The 16,910-nt window shown below is 41.7% G+C and overlaps 14 non-coding genes across 14 annotated transcripts; 6 read left to right on the top strand and 8 right to left on the bottom strand.

Moving 5' to 3' along the window:
- Nucleotides 1-805: 805 nt before the first annotated feature.
- On the bottom strand, nt 806-877 carry TRNAE-UUC (transfer RNA glutamic acid (anticodon UUC)). Its single transcript has one exon. It is a non-coding gene; the product is annotated as a tRNA-Glu (tRNA).
- A 533-nt stretch (nt 878-1,410) lies between these two features.
- Nucleotides 1,411-1,482, top strand: TRNAE-CUC (transfer RNA glutamic acid (anticodon CUC)). Its single transcript has one exon. It is a non-coding gene; the product is annotated as a tRNA-Glu (tRNA).
- Nucleotides 1,483-2,798: 1,316 nt separating this feature from the next.
- TRNAE-UUC (transfer RNA glutamic acid (anticodon UUC)) lies at nt 2,799-2,870 on the bottom strand. Its single transcript has one exon. It is a non-coding gene; the product is annotated as a tRNA-Glu (tRNA).
- A 1,653-nt stretch (nt 2,871-4,523) lies between these two features.
- Nucleotides 4,524-4,614, top strand: TRNAY-GUA (transfer RNA tyrosine (anticodon GUA)). The gene is given in 2 exon segments: nt 4,524-4,560; nt 4,579-4,614. It is a non-coding gene; the product is annotated as a tRNA-Tyr (tRNA).
- An 802-nt stretch (nt 4,615-5,416) lies between these two features.
- TRNAE-UUC (transfer RNA glutamic acid (anticodon UUC)) lies at nt 5,417-5,488 on the bottom strand. The gene has a single exon. It is a non-coding gene; the product is annotated as a tRNA-Glu (tRNA).
- A 1,093-nt stretch (nt 5,489-6,581) lies between these two features.
- On the bottom strand, nt 6,582-6,672 carry TRNAY-GUA (transfer RNA tyrosine (anticodon GUA)). Its single transcript is given in 2 exon segments — nt 6,582-6,617; nt 6,636-6,672. It is a non-coding gene; the product is annotated as a tRNA-Tyr (tRNA).
- Nucleotides 6,673-7,274: 602 nt separating this feature from the next.
- Nucleotides 7,275-7,346, top strand: TRNAE-UUC (transfer RNA glutamic acid (anticodon UUC)). The gene has a single exon. It is a non-coding gene; the product is annotated as a tRNA-Glu (tRNA).
- Nucleotides 7,347-8,543: 1,197 nt separating this feature from the next.
- Nucleotides 8,544-8,615, bottom strand: TRNAE-CUC (transfer RNA glutamic acid (anticodon CUC)). Its single transcript has one exon. It is a non-coding gene; the product is annotated as a tRNA-Glu (tRNA).
- Nucleotides 8,616-9,165: 550 nt separating this feature from the next.
- Nucleotides 9,166-9,237, top strand: TRNAE-UUC (transfer RNA glutamic acid (anticodon UUC)). Its single transcript has one exon. It is a non-coding gene; the product is annotated as a tRNA-Glu (tRNA).
- A 1,278-nt stretch (nt 9,238-10,515) lies between these two features.
- TRNAE-CUC (transfer RNA glutamic acid (anticodon CUC)) lies at nt 10,516-10,587 on the bottom strand. Its single transcript has one exon. It is a non-coding gene; the product is annotated as a tRNA-Glu (tRNA).
- A 551-nt stretch (nt 10,588-11,138) lies between these two features.
- On the top strand, nt 11,139-11,210 carry TRNAE-UUC (transfer RNA glutamic acid (anticodon UUC)). The gene has a single exon. It is a non-coding gene; the product is annotated as a tRNA-Glu (tRNA).
- Nucleotides 11,211-12,474: 1,264 nt separating this feature from the next.
- TRNAY-GUA (transfer RNA tyrosine (anticodon GUA)) lies at nt 12,475-12,565 on the bottom strand. The gene is given in 2 exon segments: nt 12,475-12,510; nt 12,529-12,565. It is a non-coding gene; the product is annotated as a tRNA-Tyr (tRNA).
- A 1,851-nt stretch (nt 12,566-14,416) lies between these two features.
- TRNAE-CUC (transfer RNA glutamic acid (anticodon CUC)) lies at nt 14,417-14,488 on the bottom strand. The gene has a single exon. It is a non-coding gene; the product is annotated as a tRNA-Glu (tRNA).
- A 921-nt stretch (nt 14,489-15,409) lies between these two features.
- TRNAE-UUC (transfer RNA glutamic acid (anticodon UUC)) lies at nt 15,410-15,481 on the top strand. Its single transcript has one exon. It is a non-coding gene; the product is annotated as a tRNA-Glu (tRNA).
- Nucleotides 15,482-16,910: the final 1,429 nt, after the last annotated feature.

Raw genomic sequence — 16,910 nt, 5'->3', positions numbered from 1 at the left:
GCGTGGAAGGGGAAGGATTTTCATGGTAAGGAGTGCAGTGGGGGAGGCTATCTCTACTCGTGAGAAAAGATTTCCACAGAAACTGGGATTGTAACTATCTGTCATATAAGACTATATCCACAGTGAACATAATCATCGTAATCCAAATGGAGTTGATTCCCTGTGACGTAACACTTCCTGAGACTGCAATGCTCCCCTATACATGTAGGGCTTATGACGTCTGTCTACCTGTTGTTTCCTGAGAAAAATTGGTTTTTCCTTGTTAGTTATTATATGGCTCCCAGATAATACACCAACTTTATGACCTGTATTTGAGATATTTTTCTCTGGAGTGTTTGCTGACAAGCGATTGCTGACAGCATCAGACTAAACTGGATTGAAGTGCTGACGTGGGTTGTGTGTATTGTGTTGATTATCCTTTCCGTCTTTGTAGCGTTTTAACCAGTTTCACTTGGGCTGAACGTCTTGAATCGATGGTCTTGTCATTGACTGATTCCTTTTCTTTTATGTTTCCCTCAGTCGATGATGTAGTTTCCTCCCTGCTAAACCAACATTCTGGCGCCCAGGACACACCTCAAAGTGTCAGCTCCTGACTGAGATGACGTTCCTGAAGCATTTGGAATTATTTCAGACTTGTTCCTCACTCTCATGGACGTGGGCTGCGTGTGTATTGCACATTTGTAAGGTCATAAGATCAGTTTTTACTTTGTTTTTTACTAAGTATGATATTTCATAATGATCGTCATAAACTCATTTTTTTTGTTCCAGTCGCAGTACTTATAATGTTCACATTTGAAAAAGAATCTTCCCATGCCGGGAATCGAACCCGGGCCTCCTGGGTGAAAGCCAGGTATCCTAGCCACTAGACCACATGGGATACAAAGAGCTGAGAGAGCTCTTGTGAAACGCTCATATTGTAAATAGGTGCGCAAATTGGCAATTTCAATTGAGTTACATCGCAAGGCATGAGGTAAAACTACATATTGTGTACATGGAAAGGACACGTAGAGGAACCTGATGGTTCACTAGAAGGGTATCTGTCTGGGTCGTCTAAAAATAGTGGTAGAAACAGGATAGCAAAGCAGAGAGGGCAGCTCCCCACCCACCTCTCCCTCTGGCTCAACTTTTGGCGGGAACACTTTTGTTGTATCTTTCCAGTGTATATATATATATATATATATATATATATATATATATATATATATATATATATATATATATATTATATTTTTTTTTTTTTAAGGAGATTTATTTTGACGTATTTCAGTCTTTCTCTAGCATGCTTAAATCTGAGTGACTGGATTAGCTGCGGTGTTTCTCTTTGAATTTGCTCAAGTTTGTCCTCATATTTGAACTGGCTTAGAGAGGAATAGTTGTTGAAGTATATGAAGAATCCCATGGAAAATCAGATCCCGTGTGGTCTAGTGGCTAGGATACGCGGCTCTCACCCGCGAGGCCCGGGTTCGATTCCCGGCACGGGAAAGTTTTCAGGTAAACTGGAATTTGTACCCTCGATACGATACGTATTCGTACACATGTTGAGACTGTTGTGAAAATTTGTTAATCTTCTGTATAGTCGGGTTCCATGACGGCTCCATATACCCTACCCAGATGATAAAGGGTGTCATTCTTGGGTACATTCAGTACTGGGCCACGAGTGATATACGAAGCCCATCATCAGCTGTAGTGTTCATTTTTTCTTGTTTCCGCCATTGAGTCATTGGAGAGATTTTCTGATCGACCAGCGGTTGATCACAGGGTAAGGTACTACCGGTGGTTGATCACAGGATAATGTACGACCAGCGGTTGATCACAGGATAATGTACGACCAATGGTTGATCACAGGATAATGTACGACCAATGGTTGATCACAGGATAATGTACGACCAATGGTTGATCACAGGATAATGTACGACCAGCGGTTGATCACAGGATAATGTACGACCAGTGGTTGATCACAGGATAATGTGCGACCAGTGGTTGATCACAGGATAATGTACGACCAGTGGTTGATCACAGGATAATGTACGACCAGCGGTTGATCACAGGATGATGTACGACCATTGTTGATCACAGAATAATGTACGACTGTGCTGAAACGGTTAGGTTGATCATTTAGAGAATCGGATTAAACTTTAGGTAACGTCTTCACCTTGTACAATGTTTCTTTAGACTGATCTGCTGGGTCGATGGCCAGCCATCAATGACTGTGTGTGTGTGTGTGTGTGTGTGTGTGTGTGTGGTGTAGTTTCCTTCTAACTGGAGAGCGTCAAGATCATAGGGAAACAGGACCTAATCATGAGGTCGTAACCCAAGAGTGACTCGCCTCTTACATTTGGAATTACCTCAGACTTGCTCTTGACTCTCCTGGAGGCATGTGTGAGGTGATGACGCCCTCATCACTCACTGGATGAGGATATATTTGCTTGGTCGTAAACTTTATGGACATCATAGTCTTGAATTTGCCTATTATATACAGATGAATTTATTCAAGTCTCTCAGATGTTAGGTACTTGATAAGAAATCAGTATTGAACATTTCTTTCAGTGTTGTCCAATTAAGTGATGAAAGAAATCAGTATTTAACATTTATTTCAGTGTTGTCCTGTCACATTGATTTTATGATTGTGTTCTTAATGTGGGACAGTAAGCACCATGAGTCTCATCAGTTATAAGGTTCATGAAATCGATTCTTACAGAGAACGTCTCTATCAGGTAAGGCATCTTAAGTTGCCAGTTTCATCCTTTTACCATTTGTGGCTGTAGCTGTGTTCGTCATGTTTGGGTCTGAAAAGATCTTTCCCATGCCGGGAATCGAACCCGGGCCTCCTGGGTGAAAGCCAGGTATCCTAGCCACTAGACCACATGGGATATTAATAGACAAAAAATGCTATTGGTAAAAGTTCATCATATTGGCAGTTGGTGCGAGATTTGGTAGTTTCATTTTCATTGCACCAGAAGACACGTTACTTATGTTTATATGTAAGCCAGCTTCTACACCCTCGTCCCTTAGGGCCATCCGTCACCACCTGTAGACGAGTGTGTGAAGGTGAATGATCTCAGTTACTTCAAAACTTCACGACCCCGCTCAAACATCAACAGATATGCGTCATTACATCGCGCAATGACAACACCGGCTCACTAAGAACTTGTGTGTTTCCATCCGCACCGTAATCCACTATGACCCGCTTGGATCGTCACATCTGACACGCACGAGACATTCACCACACACATCACAAACGTCAACACAGTATACACAGACTGAACACCTTTAGAACACGCATTAAAAACTCCTCACTACTAATGATAGCTTTCCTCCTGCACCATACTTTGTAACACTTCCACAAAGCATCTCTCACCGGCAGTTTTAGAAAAGGACAAGAATTATTCGGCATGTTCTGTCAACTGTTTATGCAGTTCAACTAAAACTGTGCCTCATTCACTCATGTGAAGTCTGTCTATACTGATTATCACAACACAGATGAGATGATTATTTCCCACATCACAAACAGTACAAAGCCATAAATGAACTAGACGTCCTCCGGACACTTACCAGCAATTGAAGACAAGGGAAAGAATACTAAAGTATCTTGTGCAAACATTTCATCAAATTCAGCCTAAACCATGCCTCACTTCCTGAAACATCCATCCAACCTGTCAAATGCAAACATAAAACTGCAAAGCACACAATCCAGGGCACTCGGAATATTCATCATCTTCATACGAGGAACCACAGACGTTCGACACATGCACAGTGAAGCAAATGGTACTTCCATATCCACCTCGTTAGAGAATGCTCAGCACAAGGCTCTTTATAGCAGCACCCTAGACCAATGTCACCCAGACCATCCCATAACCAACCGGGAAGTAAAAATAAAAAGCTTACCCTTGCTTCATGCTTCAGCAACCTACACTTACAGGTCCACTTCCCCCAACAAACACGAAATCAATAAAACATATTCTGACAGTAATGACTCGGCTAGCCATAAACTACCGCCTTCCCATTACAATCTTAAACTCCACTTCACTTCACTTCACCCATCTGAACTACCGCCTTCCCATTGCAATTCCACTTCACTTCACCCATCTGAAACTGTATCCCCCAGGCATGTACGAATTGCACTTCCTCATCGGCGTTCTCGACACTACCAATCTTTCCAACATTACAAACATCGATTCATCATACCACAAGACTCCTTATTCCCACGACACAGCTTCCATGCTGAAGACACTAAACATTTACTCCTCAGTCGTCTTGTATCCATCTCACACAGACATCGCCACACCTCTTGACTTGTGGCCCCGTCCGTAGACGTGGCCAGCTTTCTGAGTACTGATAGAGCCCAACTGAAGGGGGATCCTTGGGCAGGAAAATAAGTTAATATGAATCCGGTTTTCACAAGAGGTTCGTTTAAACGAATGACACGTTCATAGAGTATTCTTACCGTCAGAGAGAAAAGTCAGGTTAATTTTAAGAAAGTAAGAATATCTTTACGAAAAGTGGCATTGTAATAACTAATAGCTCCTTCGATAGCTCAGTTGGTAGAGCGGTGGACTGTAGGCGGGTCATGAAACAGACATCCATAGGTCGCTGGTTCGAATCCGGCTCGAAGGATTTCTCTTTTAGTTGGAACTCATAGCCAATCAGGCACTGCATGGAGATGACTTGAGACGTTTATGTACATTTTCCTTTGTATCTATATTTTGTGGATCTTCATTATCTCGCTTTAGAATATCTTACGTCCAAGTGTTTCCATTAATATGTGCAGGTTGTGTTCTGACAATCCTATAAAATCTGTAATGCATTTGGACAAGGGCCATTTCATGTAAGCACACGATGCTGAAACATCATGAGCACATATCCCTAGAATTCATAAATAATCTAACTGATCCTACTTCAAACTTCTTGTTGGAAAACCATTTATTTTTTATATATCATTATAAGTGTCTAGTGCTTCGGCTTTGTATTCTCTACCTGACGATCGTCCTCTTTATCTACTCAAATACGAGAGTCATAGTGGTTTGAAAGGCATTGTTTGTTCCATTAGCATTAGAATAGATTAATTGCCTGTTCAGACACACGTCAGATTTGATTTTTTTTTTTTTCCAAGCTTGCAATATGAATCCACAAATGGGGTTTTTAACGAGAGAGATACGTGGCATTTGTAAGGCTGATTTTCTTTCGTTTCGTGTGGTATTATGTGCATTGCTTTATCCTAAACCAGCAAATGATTATAATGATATTTTCCATCTAACTTTTTCTGAGCCACTTGTCCTGCTCTGTGATTTGGGTCCTTGATGTCACAGTGAACAGCATATTTTGTTCCCCTCTGTTAAGCATCCAAGTTGCCAGACGTTCCCCTCAGGGCTCGAGGCAATAGGTGTAAGTGTAGTGGATGTTTTTGAAAAAAAAATAATTCCCATGCCGGGAATCGAACCCGGGCCTCCTGGGTGAAAGCCAGGTATCCTAGCCACTAGACCACATGGGACATAGGAAACTGAAAGAGCTTATGTGAAACGGCTGTTGTAAATAGGTGCAAAAATTGGAAGTTTGTAAATAGGTGCAAAGAATTGGAAGTTTCAGTCCAATTACAGGACGAAGTATACTATAACAACGTATATGGCGAAGAATATCAGGCTTTCATATAAAAATGAATGATCCTGTCGGTATGTAGTTACCTATTATATTTTTTCAGGCCCTGACACTGGTCAGATACTGTCCATCACTTTACTGTGGGAAACTGGAACAAAATGTTTCTCCTTGAAAGGAACCGAGTTTAATCTTAGACGATGTAAACTTGCGCCAGATACATACACTGTTAAACACACAGCAGTGGGGTGTCAAATGAAAGCTCGAAAACTTGCCTTCGGTAAAGCACTTGATGAGTATTTCAGGCAAGCAAGAGTACAACAGATACGCACAAGCAGATCTATTGGTCCATCCTGATAAAATGTATCATGTTAAACACGTATGACGGAAGGAGCGGGATCAGTAGACTACAAGATGTCGTTGCCAGATACCTTTCATGGAACGGACCTCAGCAGTAATGATCGTATTTACCTAACTCATAACTACCACACGTCTCTCGCTACACCCCAGCACGTTACTGCATACTGGAAACTTGAAAACTAAGAATCAGATCAAAGAGCCATGTTTTTAGATGGTGCCATTAATCTACTTTACGTTGAATTCAACAAACTTTTCCTCTCTGTGAGGAGACTGACGACAAGTGTTAAGGACAGCATTCAGATTCGAGACTTTAGATTACTGATAGATGATTTTGTTTTTCTGCAAAGCAGTTTGCAAAAATTTGGTCATGAGATTGTCTAGTGAATATACCTGGAGAGTATAACGTACTCATGATATTGCAGAATTATGTACATATCTGTGCAAAAGCATTAAAGTGCTATAGGATGCTCACAACACTTAACTGCACAGATTAATGGAGTTATATCATGACCAATGTAGGATATGCTAAGAGTGAATAAGTAAATACATAAATATACATGAGAACCTACGTATACTTCCAAAGCATCCCTATACACTGCCTGACTGGCTGTGAGTTCCAGCCAAAACTGAAATCCTTCGAGCCGGATTCGAACCAGCGACCTATGGATGTCTGTTATGTCTACCAACTACAGTCCACCGCTCTACCAACTGAGCTATCGAAGGCACACTCAAGGACGAAAATAACACTTTTCAAGAAAATATGTTCACGTCTTTTACAATGAACTATGTATTTTATTGTGCACGTAAATGACATGAACGTGGGAATGCGGGTTACATGAAAACTCGACCTACTACACTGTTGGGCTTCCGCAGTGCTCAGGAAGTTGGCCACGTCTTCTGGGCGGCTCCACAGGTCAAGAACAGTGAAGATGTGTGTATAATAGTGTGAGGTGCTGCGTCTTGGGCGTGATTGGTTTGTGATATGCTGAATCGGTTTTGTATGTTAGACAGATGGATCGAGTCCAGAACGCAGAGGAGAAAGTGCCACTCGTACATGCCTGGGGGATATAGTTTCAGATGGATGTCTGTTTGGTGGACTGGTGATTGACTGGTTCGGGAGGACGGTAGCTTATTGTTTGTTGATTCAAATCACTTACAAATGAACGAACCATAACATGCTTGTCTGCAGTTGGTGATGGGAGGTCATGTAGGAAGAGAGTGTAGAGGGATGGCTACATATGAGTATGAATTCCCTGTCTTCCGATACACTGAAAATTTAACGGAATTTCGCACCTACTTCCCAAGAGCAACCTATTCTATTTATATCCCATGTGGTCTAGTGGCTAGGATACCTGGCTTTCACCCAGGAGGTCCGGGTTCGATTCCCGGCATGGGAAAGTCATTTTAAACCCTAAACATAGCAAGTATACGACTGCCGAGAGTTTGATCGGCAACTTGAGGTGCCTTACATCGCAAGAAAACTTTCCCCAAGTAAGAATCGATTTACGACCTTACACCTGCGAGATTCGCGCTGCTTACTGTAACATTAAGAACATGATTCATGAAGCCATGCAACTGGACAACCTTTAATGTCATTTATTGATTTCTCATCAAGTGCCTAACATCTCATTACGTCTAAAAGTCTTGAATAAAACTATTTATGATAGGCAACCTCATCAGTATGATACCCATAAACTTTATAATAAGCCCATTATGTGAATGTTCCCGTGGTGACGTCTTCACATACGCATCCAAGAGAGTGAAGAGCAGGACTGGGGGAAGCCCAGATCTATTGAGTCGCCTAAGATAGGTTTAAGGTCCCGTTTTCCTTGTACGTTAACGTATTTATTCCCAGTTTGAGATGCTGCTGCATCATATGACGAGATAAGCCATGGATAATGATGATAATATTGATAATGATAATAATAATGATAATAATAATGATAATCCACAGTTGGCCGACCATCGATCAACTCGGCAGATCTGGGTTGACCCATTGTGAGAGGAAGGACAGAAAGGCACGTTATCTTATGTAAAGGATCAACGTGGACATTATAACGTAGTAGTATTACCCGATCCCCTAATCAGTGGTCGCCTAGAAGTTCTTCACTGACTTAATTATGACGAAAAACAATTCAGAAAATGAAGAAGCAGCTGACTTCTCTAATACATGTGAAGACTGGGTTTCGTGTCATATTCTAACCTAAACATGGCTATCAGTGTAACCACTCGACCAATTTAGCGATGCTGAGCCGTCGTAGGCCACAGCTGTGCAGATGAATAACGAAACTCGACAGAGCTTGAGTCACATTTCATTGGCTTAGTTTCCATAACAGGATTACTGAAACAGATGAGCTGTAAGGTTGTATAAAAAAAAAAAAAAAGGGGACTGGTTTACGAGAGCCATATTTTCTACACTTACTTGACATAAGAAATCTTCATACTGTTCCCCATTTCAGTTATTATCATCAATCCCTTGTACTTACAAGCCCCTATAAGAATTTAAGGGTATTCGAAGTAGCCATTAGGCAGCGTTAGTGTACAAGCAGTTTTGTATTGTATACTTGAAACTGATTATATCACACCTGAAAACTTTCCCGTGCCGGGAATCGAACCCGGGCCTCGCGGGTGAGAGCCGCGTACCCTAGCCACTAGACCACACGGGAGATACAGTTGATAGGCAGAACGCTCTATCCTTATAAAAAAGAATTTGCCGCCACTAATATGTCAGCCATGTTTATCTTGTAAAGAGCGCGGTAAAAGCATTAGGCAAGTCGCGACATGGCTTCGTCAGATTCCGGGAACCAGTTGATCTTAACATCATCTGGCTTAAGATCCTCAGCCAGTGTTTTACCTTGGGTAGTTTTCAAACGATTTTATTTAACGACCCAATATACTATGTTTTCACAACCTCTTTATTTGGTGCGAGTTTATCTACATCAACTGACACTAAATGATATTCATTTTTTTTTTCATTGTGTATTTTGTTTCTACCTCTCATAACACGTTCACTGACATTCTCTGATCGAACTCAGAAAGGTCAGAGAAAAAAAAGTGGGTAACTAGATAATGGCACGTTAATATATCTGATATGAAACTGTGGTATATATACACTTCGCCATGTCCCGTGTCATACCATGACGTGCTGTAATTGGACTGAAACTACCAATTTTGGCACCTATTTCGAAGATGAGTTTCACAGAAGGATTCATCACGTCCCATGTGGTCTAGTGGCTAGGATACCTGGCTTTCACCCAGGAGGCCCGGGTTCGATTCCCGGCATGGGAATGTTCTTTTCAAGAAGCAAACAGTACGTGAACACTGAGTGCCACAAGACTATGAAAAAAAGAAAAGTCTAGCATCTAAAATTGCCTTATAGAGGGAGGAAAGAAAACCCGGCAAGTGTATAAGTAAAAACTCCTGATTATCACATTGGAAAGTTTAGCTAAGAAGTGATGAATCATCATGAGCGTTAGCATCATCCCCTTCCTGTCCGCACGGCGGGAAAATAGAGCGCCCTCCACCCTTACGGGATTATCGAGTTGCCGGTGGTTTGTGTGTGATCATGTAATGTCATGTATTGATTTCTCATCAAGTGCCTAACATCTCATTACGTCTAAAAGTCTTGAATAAAACTATATATGATAGGCAACCTCATCAGTATGATACCCATAAACTTTATAATAAGCCCATTATGTGAATGTTCCCGTGGTGACGTCTTCACATACGCATCCAAGAGAGTGAAGAGCAGGACTGGGGGAAGCCCAGATCTATTGAGTCTCCTAAGATAGGTTTAAGGTCCCGTTTTCCTTGTACGTTAACGTATTTATTCCCAGTTTGAGATGCTGCTGCATCATATGACGAGATAAGCCATGGATAATGATGATAATATTGATAATGATAATAATAATGATAATAATAATGATAATCCACAGTTGGCTGACCATCGATCAACTCGGCAGATCTGGGTTGACCCATTGTGAGAGGAAGGACAGAAAGGCACGTTATCTTATGTAAAGGATCAACGTGGACATTATAACGTAGTAGTATTACCCGATCCCCTAATCAGTGGTCGCCTAGAAGTTCTTCACTGACTTAATTATGACGAAAAACAATTCAGAAAATGAAAAAGCAGCTGACTTCTCTGATACATGTGAAGACTGGGTTTCGTGTCATATTCTAACCTAAACATGGCTATCAGTGTAACCACTCGACCAATTTAGCGATGCTGAGCCGTCGTAGGCCACAGCTGTGCAGATGAATAACGAAACTCGACAGAGCTTGAGTCACATTTCATTGGCTTAGTTTCCATAACAGGATTACTGAAACAGATGAGCTGTAAGGTTGTATAAAAAACGGGACTGGTTTACGGAAGCCATATTTTCTACACTTACTTGACATAAGAAATCTTCATACTGTTTCGCTTCAGTTATTATCATCAATCCCTTGTACTTTACAAGCCCCCTATAAGAATTTAAGGGTACTCGAAGTAGCCATTAGGCAGCGTTAGTGTGCAAGCAGTTCTGTATCGTATACTTGGAGTTGATTATATCACACGTGAAAACTTTCCCGTGCCGGGAATCGAACCCGGGCCTCGCGGGTGAGAGCCGCGTATCCTAGCCACTAGACCACACGGGAAGATACAGTTGATAGGTAGAACGTTCTATCCTTATAAAAAAAAATTTGCCGCCACTAATATATCAGCCATGTTTATCTTGTAAAGAGCACGGTAAAAGCATTAGGCAAGTCGCGACATGGCTTCGTCAGATTCCGGGAACCAGTTGATCTTAACATCCTCTGGCTTAAGATCCTCAGCCAGTGTTTTACCTTGGGTAGTTTTCAAACGATTTTATTTAACGACCCAATATACTATGTTTTCACAACCTCTTTATATGGTGCGAGTTTATCTACATCATCTGACACTAAATGATATTCATTTTTTTTTCATTGTGTATTTTGTTTCTACCTCTCATAACACGTTCACTGACATTCTCTGATCGAACTCAGAAAGGTCAGAGAAAAAAAAGTGGGTAACTAGATAATGGCTCGTTAATATATCTGATATGAAACTGTGGTATATATACACTTCGCCATGTCCCGTGTCATACTATGACTCGTGCTGTAATTGGACTGAAACTACCAATTTTGGCACCTATTTCGAAGATGAGTTTCACTAATATTTCGTCACGTCCCATGTGGTCTAGTGGCTAGGATACCTGGCTTTCACCCAGGAGGCCCGGGTTCGATTCCCGGCATGGGAATGTTCTTTTCAAAAAAGCAAACAGTACGTGAACACTGAGTGCCACAAGACTATGAAAAAAAGAAAAGTCTAGCATCTAAAAATGCCTTATAGAGGGAGGAAAGAAAACCCGGCAAGTGTATAAGTAAAAACTCCTGATTATCACATTGGAAAGTTTAGCTAAGAAGTGATGAATCATCATGAGCGTTAGCATCATCCCTCTCCTGTCCGAATGGCGGGAAAATAGAGCGCCCTCCACCCTTACGGGATTATCGAGTTGCCGGTGGTTTGTGTGTGATCATACTTGCCGGTTGTAGAGTACAGACAGTATGTTGTGTTTGGGATACTCCCAGCAAAATCTGGCTACAGCCAAAGAGGACGTGTCCGCGCGTCGGTAAGGCGTCGCGGCTGCCATTGATTTTGTTTTTGTTTTTTTTTGCTTTCCCCCGCAAGAGCAGCCCCCAACCCCCCTACCCGAGATGGCGCGGCGCGGGTCGCCGACGCCCGCTGTTGCTTCATCCGGTGTACGAAGAATAAATTCCTAGCTCTTGATTTTCACGTTTCCTTGCTATGTCTCTCCCAACCCTCAGATGTTGAAGGCATCTTGGTCAGGAGCCTGTGGCCTGTGTCTCAATTCCCTTTGTCGTAGACTCGAGAGTGTTTTCCACCAATTAGAAAACCATATTATTCTCTGCGTGAAATGAGAGAGAGAGAGAGAATATCTCATCTGTGAGCTACCGACTGTCACCTGATGTATGGTCAGCTCATTATATATGGCGATGAAGGACCAGGAGATGTTAGACACTCCTGAAAAACTACGAAAAAAATAGAATTGCCGTGCGTGTAAATACAAACCGTGCTCCTCACGCTAGTGTTACTCCGACATCTTGTCTGTGAGAAGACAGAGAGAGATGACGAGTGTCGGGGACAGCATCCAGATGCGAGACATTAGATACTTAGATATGATAAAGATCTGGTTTTGTGAGAAGCTGTTTGGGAAAAGATTAGACTGGCCCATGAATTTTAAGAATAGTTTCAAGTCCTCCTCATGTTGCACAGTCGTATACATACTTGAAACCTCTAGGTAAATGTATTAAGAATATTCAGGATCGTCGGAACGCTAACTACACAGGATTAATGGAAAGTTAGAATATGACAAGTTAAATATGCAAAACTGTGAATACGAAAATACTCATATACGTACACAAGGGAATGTACTACATCAGCTTCTGAATCGTCTGTATACAGAGCCAGTGTCAGGCGATGAATTACAGCTAAAACTGAAATCCTTCGAGCCGGATTCGAACCAGCGACCTATGGATGTCTGTTTTATATACCGCCTACAGTCCACCGCTCTACCAACTGAGCTATCGAAGGAACGCCTTCGAAAAGAAATTCCAATTCTATAATCATAATCACATGGTCTTACGATTATTTTTTTCCCATGTAGGTAAAAGTTATGCATGATTTATATTCTTTTAAATGAACCAATTATGAAGACCGGTTATGTAATTATCTACTGTCATTTAATGTGGTCCTCCCGCTGCTCTCGGGAAGATGACCAAGTCTTTCGGACGGGACCACAAGTCAAGAGGGTGGTGTTAGGTGATTACAGGACAACTAGGGAGTAAGTTTTCCATGTCTTCAGTATGAGGTTGCGTCTCGGACTGAAGGGGGAGTCTTTTGAACTGTTGAATCACTGTTTGTAAAATTGGTGAGACGGGTGGTGTGCAGAGCGCTGAGGAGAAAGAGTAACTCGTACGTGCCTGGGGAGTGTAGTTTTAGATGAGTGTATGTTTTTTGTTGTGGAGTTTATGACTGGGTTGGGATGGCGGTAGTATATTTCTTGTTGTTATTATGTTACATTTGTGCTATGTTAGTGCCTTGCATGTTGAATTGGAGAACCTCTAAGTATAGGTTGCTGAAATGTAAAGCTATGGCAAGCTTTTGTTTACTAGTTGAGGTTGTTTGGTTGGCCATGGGATGCTGCGAAGAAATGAATGCCTAGCATTGTGAAAGGAGATCGAATTGAAAGTACTTTTTGTTTCACAGTGCAGATGTATAATGCTTATGGTTGCTAGGCGGCCGATGATTGTCCACAGACCCCTGCTTTGTGTGGTGCGGAGCTTTTTTGCACTTGCTTATGATAGGGTGAATGCCGTTGGAGATGAGACATTTCAGGATGGGTTGGATGAACCAATTTCGCGCCTAAATGTAATAGTATGACACATTTCCAAGAGCTCTTTGTGCTATTTATATCTCATGTGGTTAGTGGCTAGGATACCTGGCTTTCACCCAGGAGGTCCGGGTTCGATTCCCGGCATGGGAAAGTCCTTTTCAGACCCAAACATTGTATATACAACTGCCTCGTGAAATAAGGATGAGTCTAAATGTATAGTGTCGGCCTATTCTCCCAACTTAGCTAATCTAAGGCATGTTCTAAAAAAGTGCTTGCAATGTTGCTTTCCAGTGCAATAACACCATGAGTAAGACATTGATGAATAGTTGGCCAAATCATGCAACAATTTGAAGTGTTTACGCCGTCTAATGCATGGCATGTAAATACATTTATGTAGTCCAGACAGGTAAAACTGTAACGGAGAGGTGTTATTGGCACCATCATTCAGTACGCAGGGATGACCACAAAAATGCGATCGCTACACATTATCATTATAGAAAAAGCAGCTGCCGTTTCCAGTACATGTGGAGCAGACGGAGTTCGTGCATCACTCAGGCGTCCAGTACTAAACATAGCCAACGGTGAAACCATTTGACCAAACCAACGTTACTTGAGCTACCGTGGAACCCGACTAACCAACCTTGATAGAGGTTACGTCATGATTCACTGGCTGTTCTTGAATGACACGGGCGCTGAATCATTTGAATAGCGTCATTATATGAATTGGGGAGCAGGCATCACACACTCTTGTGACTGGAGTTCGTTTTTATCTTCAAAATATATTTGTGAAAACTGAATATACGAAACGGTGAATGTATTAGGCAATCATTATTAACCAGAATCACTTTTCAGTTAGCGATGCCTGTCCCCATGCAGGACCCTTTCATACAGTTCCAACATACAGGTAATACCATCTGATCCCTACCCTCGCATGCCTCATCATCATCTCTAAAGCACCCGAAGCTGTTATTAGGCAGCCTCAGTGAGTGAACATAAACGTATCATAGTATTGAGAACCGTTTTTTTTTTTTTTTCTAAACTTGAAAACTTTCCCGTGCCGGGAATCGAACCCGGGCCTCGCGGGTGAGAGCCGCGTATCCTAGCCACTAGACCACACGGGATCCTGGTTGTGAAGGTGTAACTGTAAGTTCTAAAAGAATATTAGAAATTTTCCGATAACTAATCAACTATGTCGGTCATGCTTATCTTGTGAACTGTTGAGGAAAAGGATTACGTAAGTCAGAACGGGTGTTCAACAGACTCCACTAGGTCGATGATATTCTAACACGTTTAACAAAAGTTAGTTTTCCATATTAACTTAAGATATTGGCGTAGATTAACTGACTGGTATACTTAATGCCAAGAGTGGAGACACGTTTTAAAATCTCGGGTATCTCTACTGTTAACAGTAATGGGTTTTACCCTTTCTTGCAGTATATGTTTAGTTCGACCCATATCTTAAAGATTATTATTTTCAGTCAGACAATGATTCCTCTCAAAGCGTTACCATATCTCTGCCCACATTTCTAACATATCGTATGATTGACATTTCCTTATGATCTAAACAGTCTTATGCTAAACTAGAACCTAACCTCGTTTTAACAGCGAAGTCTTGTAATGCACTGGTTTTATTCCTTTACCAAACGCGTTTTACTTGATACATTTCATTAAGATGGTCAGTGATTCCGTTTAGTGCCTTATAGAAGGCAGATATTAAACTTTTATTTGACGACTCAGTGCTCTGCTTAACAATCTATTTACTTGTTGCAAGATTGTCCACATCATCTAAGATTAAACCCTTTTTTTTTTTTTTTTTTTTACACGGAGTGCACTTTTCTTTTCCAAAGTTAAAGTAACCGGCAATATCTGATGAAAATGAAATGGATAATTGAATATTTGTAGAATGATAGATTTATACATGAAGGCGTGATAACCCAATCCGTTTCATACCGTGCCTCACGTTGTAACACAACTGAAACTACCAATTTTCGCACCAATTTACAACAGGAATAAGTTTCACATGGGTTCACGAATGTAGTATGTCCCATGTGGTCTAGTGGCTAGGATACCTGGCTTTCACCCAGGAGGCCCGGGTTCGATTCCCGGCATGGGAAAGATATTTTCAAATGCAAACATTACCCATACCCCCCCCCCCCCCCCCAGCAAGATCTGAGAGAATGGCGATTTAAGATGGTGTGTCGGGGCCCAAAAAAAATACGACTGTCTGGGACGCGCGCTGTTAACTGTGATAGCAACGCACGTCATGCAGGTGGACAACTGTTTTGCTCATGCAGGTGGACAACTGTTTTGGACATGCAGATGGGCAACTATTTTGGAAAGATTACGTGTTAAATACAATTTGAATTGGTTAATGATTTATGATGAAGTGAGGAACTATATCTTAAAAACGCTGAAAGAAAATATCAGCAGTTTGTAACAAGTAATAATCATAATACTGAAAAGATTTAGTACAGAAATGAATTTCATGCGCATATTTATGACCACGAGAGTGAGGAGCAAGTTCTGAGGCAATTTCAAAAATTTATTGAGAGGTAAATTCCCGCTTTCCCTTTGCTCTGGACATAAGCATGTGTCCCTGGATTTGATGACGACATCCTCTGGATGATGTACGAGACAAAAATTTGTCGTCATTGATCGAAAGAGCCACCGACCGCCACCTTAGTACAGCCAGCACCAACAAAACATGAAAATAGATACACACTTCCCATGTTAGCTTATCGGTCTAGTCTCTCGTACATCAGTGGTCAATCAACAAACTTCCCTGGTTGTATATAAGAAAGGTCTGTGGGGCCTGGTTGTGGATAGGGAGCTGTGGTTTCTGTGCATTACATATGCAGAAAATATCTAAAACTCTAAGATTACATTTACTTTTCTCTATTCATGTGAATGATATGAATGCGTTATCCGTTTAAACGAACCGCGCGTGTGATTTTCTGTCGTAAAATAACATACTATTTACTTTACTCTTCAAGTGTGGGGAACCCGCAGTAATCAAGATGTTTACGTCTGCAGGTCGGGGGCGGGGGGGGGGGGGGGGGGGGGGCGTCAAGAGGCTGAAGTTTTGTGTGTCTATGTACAGTGAGTGCAATTCAGATGAGGAACAGATGTTTTGTATCTTCAGTATGGAAGGTGCGTCTTGAGCATGAGGCGTATTGTGATGTGTTGGAGAGGTGTGCATTGTCCAGAACGCTAAGAATAAAAAGTGTAACTCGTACATGCCTGGGAGATGTAGTTTCAGATGGAAGCATGTCTGGTATAGGAGAGTTTGGGAGGGTGGTTTGTTGAGTCATCAAGGTGGACATACGTTGTGCTCGTCTGGATGAAGGATCTGTAAGTATAGGATGCTGAAGTGTGAGGTAAAGGCAAGGTTTTGGTTTCAACTTAGGGATAAGTGGGATGGTTTGGATGGGAGGTGTCTAGTGCTGTTGCGGAGAACAGAGAGCTGAGCGTTCTGCCATGACATGGGGTTATTTTTTTTTTTTTTTTTGTTTATTGTGGTGTTGAATGTTTTGTGGGTGATAT

This window comes from Panulirus ornatus, chromosome 12 (genome assembly GCF_036320965.1).
Source record: "Panulirus ornatus isolate Po-2019 chromosome 12, ASM3632096v1, whole genome shotgun sequence".
Classification (NCBI taxonomy): Eukaryota; Metazoa; Arthropoda; class Malacostraca; order Decapoda; family Palinuridae; genus Panulirus; species Panulirus ornatus.
This window is presented reverse-complemented; position numbering and strand designations above follow the sequence as displayed.